This window comes from Lycium barbarum, chromosome 3 (assembly GCF_019175385.1).
Source record: "Lycium barbarum isolate Lr01 chromosome 3, ASM1917538v2, whole genome shotgun sequence".
Taxonomy (NCBI): Eukaryota; Viridiplantae; Streptophyta; class Magnoliopsida; order Solanales; family Solanaceae; genus Lycium; species Lycium barbarum.
In genome coordinates, this window is record NC_083339.1 from 37,100,888 (window position 1) to 37,109,951 (window position 9,064).

Sequence of the window (9,064 nt, forward strand, 5' to 3'; positions counted from 1 at the left end):
GTATAACATATCGAAAACTTCTTACCATAAGTTTTTCTTTCATTCGCGCCTATATCGTCATTCTTGTCAATATTCCCATATCTTTCCATCCACTATTAATCCTTTCACCCATTTATCTCACTTACTCATAATTCTTCTTAACTACGCGTTTATGTTGCAGCTGTGTATCCATGTTTTTCGAGCGTCCTGCTACTTTCGCTCTTGGCACAGAATTCTTGCCGTATACACTCTCTCTGTCCTCGTTCATCGAACCTTTATTTGTCTTTATGATGCTACGGCCGAGCGGTCTCCCATGCACGTTCCTTTCATTTCATTCCATTTCCTCTATAATCAAATCCCTCGGTCCTCACATGAATTCTCATTCTATGCCATTAATTTTCTAATCAATCGTGTCGACTCATCATCTTTGTTCTTATCTCGGTGAGTAATCGATTTCCTACCGCTAATTCGTTAAAGTATCCTTCTTACTCTAATGATTATAGATTTTTAGTTACTTTCCTCCTAAATACTCTCCTTTCCCTCAATCAGCCCATTGGTACACCCTTCCCACTTTCATTCTTAGCCTTCCTTGGGTTTCTGTTACACCTCGGAAAATTTCCCGTTGGTACGCAAGTAAATGAACTAATGATGTGTGCAAGGAGTGCGAGTGTATAATGTTTCATGGGAAATGTATGTAAAGGGATGTGGATGATTAGTATGAAAAGTCGAGAAATGAGAAAAATTGAAAGTTGGCAAAACTGCCCAGTGGTCGTATAGTGCAAAATACGGACCGTAAAGTGCAATACGATCCGTAAACTTGACGTCGTAAACTGGCATGTCCAACTTCAACTTTCTGCCAGGTGAGGAAATGGCTAAAATACGACCTGGTGGACGGACCGTAAAGTGATTTACGGCCCGTAAACCATGGTCGTAAATCACCATGCATGCAGGCCAAAGTTTCTGGTTCTGCTTAAGCTTAAAAACGACCACGAGGGATGGTCCGTAAATTGAAATTGTCACACCCCGACTTTACTAGGGTGTGATGGGCACCCGACCCCATATCTGGAGCCGAGCGAACCCGCTGAATCTTATTACATATAGAAACTCTTGAATCAGTAAAGAAAGAAATACATAGTAAGCTCTCCAATATTTTTTTTTCTTTTCATCAGTAAACTCTGACATCATGTAAGACTCGTGACATGAAACATAATAACATATCGGCTGCTGGAGCCGCTTACAGACTGACAACCCAATACCCATTGCTCTGTCTGCAAAGTCTCTAACATAGAACAAAACATCATAGCATATACTTGGACTTGGCAATTCTCCGGGACAAATGGAGTTCGCCATCTCCGCTGGAACATCTTCAGTAAGGTCTTCTAATCATCTGGGAGTACCTGCGCGGCATGAACGCAGCCCCCGAAGAAGAGGGGTCAGTACGAGCAATGTACTGAGTATATAAGGCAAGATTAGTAACTTAGCAAGAAATATGCGTATGAACAACAACTGCATGGAAACATAGAACATGTCATAGGATAAAAGCGTAACCTGTACATATGAGGGCCGCTGAGGGCGGATACCATGCATGCTTAGCTTTCCTTTAAAAAAAACATTTCTTGCTCATATATATAAAAATAGAACATGTCATATTGCCGAGGCGTTGGCAGCCGATCCATTTAACCATAAATATATACATCCCGCGTTCGGGCATCCCTCGTCCGGGACGATGTCATGTCATATAATGCCAACTGATCAGGTGGATATGCGTATATAACGCTTTGGCCTCATTCCCATCTTCCCCGTATATATATGCATACATCATGTATATATATCAGTGTCTATAGCGCTCTGGCTCTTTTATCGTATACGTAGACGTGCATCATGTACATATATCAGCGTCTATAGCGCTCTGGCTCTTTTATCATATACATATACGTGTATCATGTACATATATCAGCGTCTATAGCGCTCTGGCTCTTTTATCATATACATTTACATACATCATATACATATACTTATAACATGCATACAACACGCTTGAGAGTCCAAGAAAACCATGTCCACGTCGGAGTGACGTAAGGTCGGTAGCCTCCGATTACATTATGAAACAATCATGATTGTTATGCCTCACCTTGAAGGAACTAATATCATGAGGCGAGACTATCAATGAAAAATAGCATTGAGGGAAAACATGGGACAAGATCGTAAAGCTTATAAAACATTATTTCATGTACTTTAGAGTCTTTAGAAAATAGAGTCATGACAAAGGAATAGGGTTGAACTCAAGAACTAGTCCATTATTCTTGTGTTCATATTGAATCCTTCACTTAAGACTTTTAGACATACAATCATTCTCGTCATACTTGTCATAGACATATTCTCTTCCCTACTTCATCATTATCATTATCATCATAGAAGTATTCTCATTAGAATAGCTACATTACTTGTCGTTTGATAAGCGGCATAAGGATCAAAAGTTTCCTTTGGATTCTACTTCAAAATAGGTCAAACGGACCAATAATAAGGAAAATCCGGGAACCATGGGCCCACCTCGGGTCAAATGAGGCGGCGTACCAAATTTGCGTTCATTACATTTCATGACGTCACTTGGGAGGGTTTTAGGGTAGTTGGTCCTCTTTATACAAGTTTTAGATGTTTAGGAATTTTTTCTAACATTTCGCACAATTTTTAGTTCAATTCTACTAAACGAAAAAGGGAAAACTTTGGGTGCGGGTTCCGGAGAATAGAATTGTCCCCGCGGCTCGTATCCGACTTATTACGTCTAAGACATGCCATAGAAAGAAGGGTGAAGCCTTACATACCTTTTTCCGCTCCTTTTGATACTCCAAATTCACGTTCCAAATCCGCCAAAATCTACAAATTGGTCATGTTTACCAAAACTTAATTAGGGCCTTTAGAAGTTGATTCCTTAAAGTAACACTTTGTCTGCCGAAATTTCGGCAGCATTTCCCCTGTAAATATACCATCCCCGAGGTTCTGACTCGGCCAAATTTTAATCAACAATAATCCGGGAATTCAACCCAGCCAAACTATCGACAATATTACCAACAATCATGCCAACAATGTCAACAATTTAATCGAAGATACAATGTAACCTTGGCAACCTTTGTCACACAATCTAATGACATTTCATTCATATTCAATTCACATTGCATAACATTCAAATGATTCTACCGACATACTACTTCACCCGATGCCTTCCAATTCCAATAAGAACAATAACAACACACTCCCTTTCTCCTTCAAATTCATGAACTACATACTACAACATCATACTAATAACATCACACTACCTTCCATGATCCACAAACAATCACAACTTCATTTCCAACTATTAAATCCTCATTTAACATCATGGAATTCATAACACAACAATTAAAATACTTACTAAAATTGATTCATCATTTCTCCACAAATGCAACTATTTTCGGCTAACACAACTACATATATATTTTCATGAATTCTTCATCCATGTCCATACATTTCAACAACTAATATACTACATAAAATTTGCTTACCATCCCATCACAATAAAACAAATATACACGGCCATACACACAATATACACTCACGGCCACACCTACAACACACATTATTTCTATGGTTTTCATTCATTCTTACACACAACAATATTCACACACCATCCATAACACATAAAAGAGCATGAATCCTTACCTTCTTCCTTAACTTTCCACTTGACTAGAATCTTGGACTTGCCACAAAGAATAGTTTTCTTGCCCCAACAATTGCACCACGTTGAAGAGGGCCCTTGAATTAGTAGGAATACATGAAGAGACTAATTTTTGGAACAAGATATCAAGGGCCTAGTTTTCCAAGGTCTTGGCCGAAATGGCCTTCCCTTTTCTCCTCCTCTCTTTCTTTCTTGATCTTTCTTGATTTTTCTAGACTTGGCAATTGATGAATTAGTCTTCCTTTCAAGACTTAGTCATATATATATATAAGCTTCCAAGCATGTGAGGGGCACATGCCCCTCTCTAGAGATTTTTTTCTTTTTCTTTTCTTTTTTGAAATTTCTAAAAATGGTCAAAGAAGACTAAAAGTCTTCTTAAGCAAGCTTGGTCCATACACTCTTTCATTATTTATAATTATCCCCCTTTCACTTATGAAATGGCCACATGCTCCTTTCTTTATTTCCTAGAGAATTTTTCCATTTTCTTGAATTTCTCTTTTTACCCTTAACCTTTCTCAATATTTCCATAAAACCGATGTTCATAAATAATATTTATAACCAACTTGTACATTAAATTGCATTTGGAAGATGGTCGTTCCCTTAACTCACCGCGACCACCATGAAATATCCAAACGTATAAATTACGGGATATAACAGAAATACGGACCGTAAACCTCTATGGACGACCACTGTTCAGCCAGCACAGATTTTTCAATTCATTAAATATGAGGATCAAGACTTGTCTTATTTCATTTACAACATTACACCACTTCTCTCTACATTTATTATATGAGTTTCCAAGGATTATAAGTCATCCATAACATTAAGACAAGTGAATCAAGGATAAGGGAGTCATCAAGGATCATCCAAGTCAAGAAATCCAAATGGACAAAAACTAGGGTTTTGCTCAAAGAAGAGTATTATCAACCAAAGCTTGTTCCTACAACTTCTAAGGTAAGATTCATGATTTTTTCAAGATGATTAAGGTATTGAAGAATTAAAATACATGGATTGTAGAAAATGTGGTCAACTAGGTCATGAATGATGAATAGTGACATTTTGAGAAATAGTTTGAATTGAGTTATGAATGTTGTTGTGTTGTGATATGAATGTGTTATAAATGGTATTAAGATCATGAACTAAACACTTTAGACGAATGGACGAAGATGGGTGTTATAATCATGAATGTGTGTGAATTAGAGGCAAATTGAGGAATCTAGATAATGTGGTTAATGTGAATGACTAATGGCCATTGTTATGACATTAATGAAGGTATAAACGCTAGCATTGGAAGGGAACGTGCAAGTGTAGAATAGTTCGACGGAAAGGTATGTAAGGCTAACCCTTCTTTCATAAGGCATGGTTCTTGGCCAAATTCCTAAATTCCTCTATATGAGTATGTTGTCTCCACATGGTTGGCATTCCGAGCTCATAAGCTCACGACCCTTGATATGTACTATGATTTTACTATGTTCCTCGCTTGACGAGTAAGTCCATAATGTAGATGTAACGATAGTGATGAGGATAGAAATGATGATGAGAGTAAAATGAGATTAAAGATGCTTACGAGCTATGATGTATGTATATGTGCCTATGAAGGGCTATAATGATACCCCGAGCTTATAACGCCGGGTAGGATATATATGTATGCATATGATTATGTATAAAGTATGTATACGATTACGTAACGCGTGCACACCTCTGCAGAGGGTACGGATAACCCTGATGCCTTGCCTTGTTAGGGCCAGGTATGTATCACCTTGAGCCTTGGTTGGCCAAGTATGTATAAGACACCGATCCCATTAGGTCGGGTATGCTATGTAAATGCTATGTATATGAAATGACTATGCATATAATATGAATGTGAATGTGAAAAGACTATGTATAGGAATACGAATAAGGACATGTATACGAATATGAGCAGAAGTATGGTACGAGTATTATTATGGGATACGAACGACGGTGTATGCAAGTAAGCGACATGATGATGATATTACTGTCTCCCCTCCTATGCCATCTTCATATGATATCTATTATGCTTCTATATTGATGTTGATCATGCTTTACATACTCAGTACATTCTTCGTACTGACGTCCTTTTGTTTGTGGACGCTGCGTCATGCCCGCAGGTGCGCAGGGAGACAGATTTGATCCTTAGCTGCTTATTCAGAGATTTCATAGAGAGCTCCATTTCCTTCGGAGCCATATCTTTTGGGTACTCAATCTTTTGTGTATATAATTATGGGCATAGCGGGGTCCTGTCCCGCTAATGTGATATGTTATACTCTTAGAGGCTCGTAGACATGTGTGTGTGTGGGTAGATGTGTTTGGCCTTGTCGGCCTATGTTTTGTATATCATTTTGTCGGCCACGTTGGCCCATGTATATTGATGTGGCATGAATTCCTATGATGATATAAATGTGCGGTTGTCCATATGGGACTAGTTGACGAATGAATGGAAATGCATGTATGATTATGGAGATCACCTAGATGTAAGTATAAGAGTAAGCTAAGAGGGTGCTCGGGTGGGTTAGCACCGGGTGCTCGTTGCGGCCCCGAGTCGGGTCGTGACAAAAGTGGTATCAGAGTAGTTCAGTCCTAGGATGTGTCTACGAGCCGTGTCTAGTAGAGTCTTGGTTATGGGTGTGTTGCGCGCCACACTTATAAACAGGAAGCTGCGGACATCTTACAAATATATGACCTTCTTTCTTCATAAGAATCGTGCGATAGAGCTATGATGTAAGAAATTCTTGTTCCTAAATCCTGTGTTGTGTATTTCAGAGATGCCTAAAAAGAAAAAGGCTACAGCAGCCCAAAAGGGCTAGACGGTGGCAGAAAAGCGGGCTGAAAGAGCACCGCCACCGGTAGTAGAGGAAGATGAGTCCCAGAGTGAGGCTCAATCTCAGTCCTCCCAGACAGTGCCTATTACTGAGGAGCACGTTGGAGCCTCAGCCCCAGCTCCAGCTCCTCCACCGAATGCTTCAGGCCAAGATGTGAGAGAGGCCATTAATTTGTTGACTCAGTTGGTTGCGGCCCAGACTCAGAGGCCAAGCGCAGGGCAAGGTGACGGGACTGTTAGTGCAAGGGCCTGTGACTTCATTTCTTTGAAACCCCTGGAATTCTTTGGGTCGAAACTGGAGGAGGATCCCCAGGACTTTATTGATGGTATGTTAAGGACGCTCTGGTTGATACATGCTTCAGACACCGAATCGGTGGAGCTAGCGTCATACAGATTGAGGGATATCTCAATCCAGTGGTATACAGTTTGGATGGCTTCGCGGGTAGCCAATGCACCTCCGCCGGTATGGCAAAAGTTTGTCGATGCTTTTCTCCGTCACTACATGCCTCCAGTAGTTCGGCGAACTAGGGCCGATAAATTCTTGAATCTGACGCAAGGTAGCATGAGTGGTACAGAGTATAGTCTCCGCTTCAATTCCTTGGCTAAGTATGCTTCGGCCATGGTAGCGGATATGGCCGATCGGGTGCACCGGTTTGTGAAAGGCCTAGGTTCACACTTGATGGATAAATGTTTGACTGCGTCCCTTCAGGATGGCATGGATATTGCACGCATTCAGGCACATGCTCAGGAATTAGAGGAACACCTACAGCAGCGGAGAAATGAACGTGAGCAGGATAGGGGCCATAACAAGAGGGCCAGACCTTCGGGTTCGAGGAGCGAGTCCAGGGGCAGACACAGACAGCGGTTTCCCAGCCATTCAGGCTATTCTATGACCAATACACCTCCACAGTTCACGGGGCAGAGATTTGACAGATCTACTCGTTCCGAGCCGAGTCAGGGTTATTCGGGGTCTCAGTTTAGAGGTTATTCAGGCCAGCCAAGGCCACCCGTACCACGATGTTCTCAGTGTGGAAAGTTGCATTGGGGTCAGTGCCGATCAGGTTCAGACGCTTGCTATTCATGTGGTCGGCCAGGCCATATTATGCGTGATTGCCCCTCAGTGCAGGGTAGAGGTAGGACCCAGCCATCAGGGTCGGTAGCCAGATCTTCGGCATCTGTACGCCCTACGGGGCCAGGTTCACATGCGCCAGTCGGCCATGGTAGGGGTAGGGCAGAGCTCCCAGTACTCGCGGTCCTCAGCACCGTATTTATGCTTTGGCTGGACGCCAAGATCTTGAGTCTTCTCCTGATGTGGTCACAGGTATATTATCGGTATTTTCTCATGATGTATATGCTTTGATTGATCCGGGCTCCACATTATCATATGTTACTCCATATATTGCGGGTCGATTTATAATTGAGCCGGAGTTTATCAAACCTTTTGAGGTGTCTACACCCGTGGGTGAATCGGTAATAGCTAGCCGAGTATATAGGAATTGTGTGATTGTGATTTGTGATCGTCGTACCATGATTGATTTGCATGAGCTAGAAATGGTAGATTTTGACGTTATTATGGGCATGGATTGGTTGGCTTCTTGTTATGCCAATGTTGATTGCCGAATGAAGATGGTTCGTTTCGAGTTTCCGGGAGAACCACTCTTAGAATGGAAAGGGAATTCGGCATCACCAAAAGGTAGGTTTATTTCCTATCTAAAGTCAAGGAAGATGATCACGAAAGGGTGTATTTATCACCTCGTGCGAGTTCAAGATGTAGAAGCGGAGTCGCCGACTCTTCAGTCAGTTCTGGTAGTGAACGAATTTCTGGATGTGTTCCCGGAAGAGCTTCCAGGCCTTCCTCCCGAGCGAGAGATAGATTTTGCGATTGATGTGTTTCCAGAAACTAAACCTATATCTATTCCTCCCTATAGGATGGCACCCGCAGAGTTGAAGGAGCAATTAAAAGACTTGCTTGAAAAAGGCTTCATTAGGCCTAGTTCATCCCCGTGGGGAGCACCCGTATTGTTCGTCCGGAAGAAGGATGGCTCTTTGAGAATGTGCATTGATTATCGGCAATTGAATAAAGTGACAATTAAGAACAAGTATCCCCTCCCGAGGATTGATGATTTATTTGATCAATTGCAAGGTGCCAAATGGTTTTCAAAGATTGATTTGAGGTCCGGGTATCACCAAGTAAGAGTTAGGGAGAACGATATCCCTAAGACAGCTTTCAGAACAAGATATGGCCATTTCGAGTTCCGAGTAATGTCGTTTGGGCTAACTAATGCACCGGCAGTGTTTATGGACTTAATGAACAATGTATTCAGGCCTTTTCTGGATTTATTCGTGATTGTATTCATCGATGATATCCTAGTGTATTCTAGATCCGAGGCAGAACATGCGGATCACTTGCGTGTTGCCCTTGGAGTTCTTCGAACTCGAGAGTTATTCGCGAAGTTTTCCAAATGCGAGTTTTGGTTGAACTCAGTGGCATTTCTGGGCCACATTGTTGCAGCTGATGGTATTCGAGTGGATAG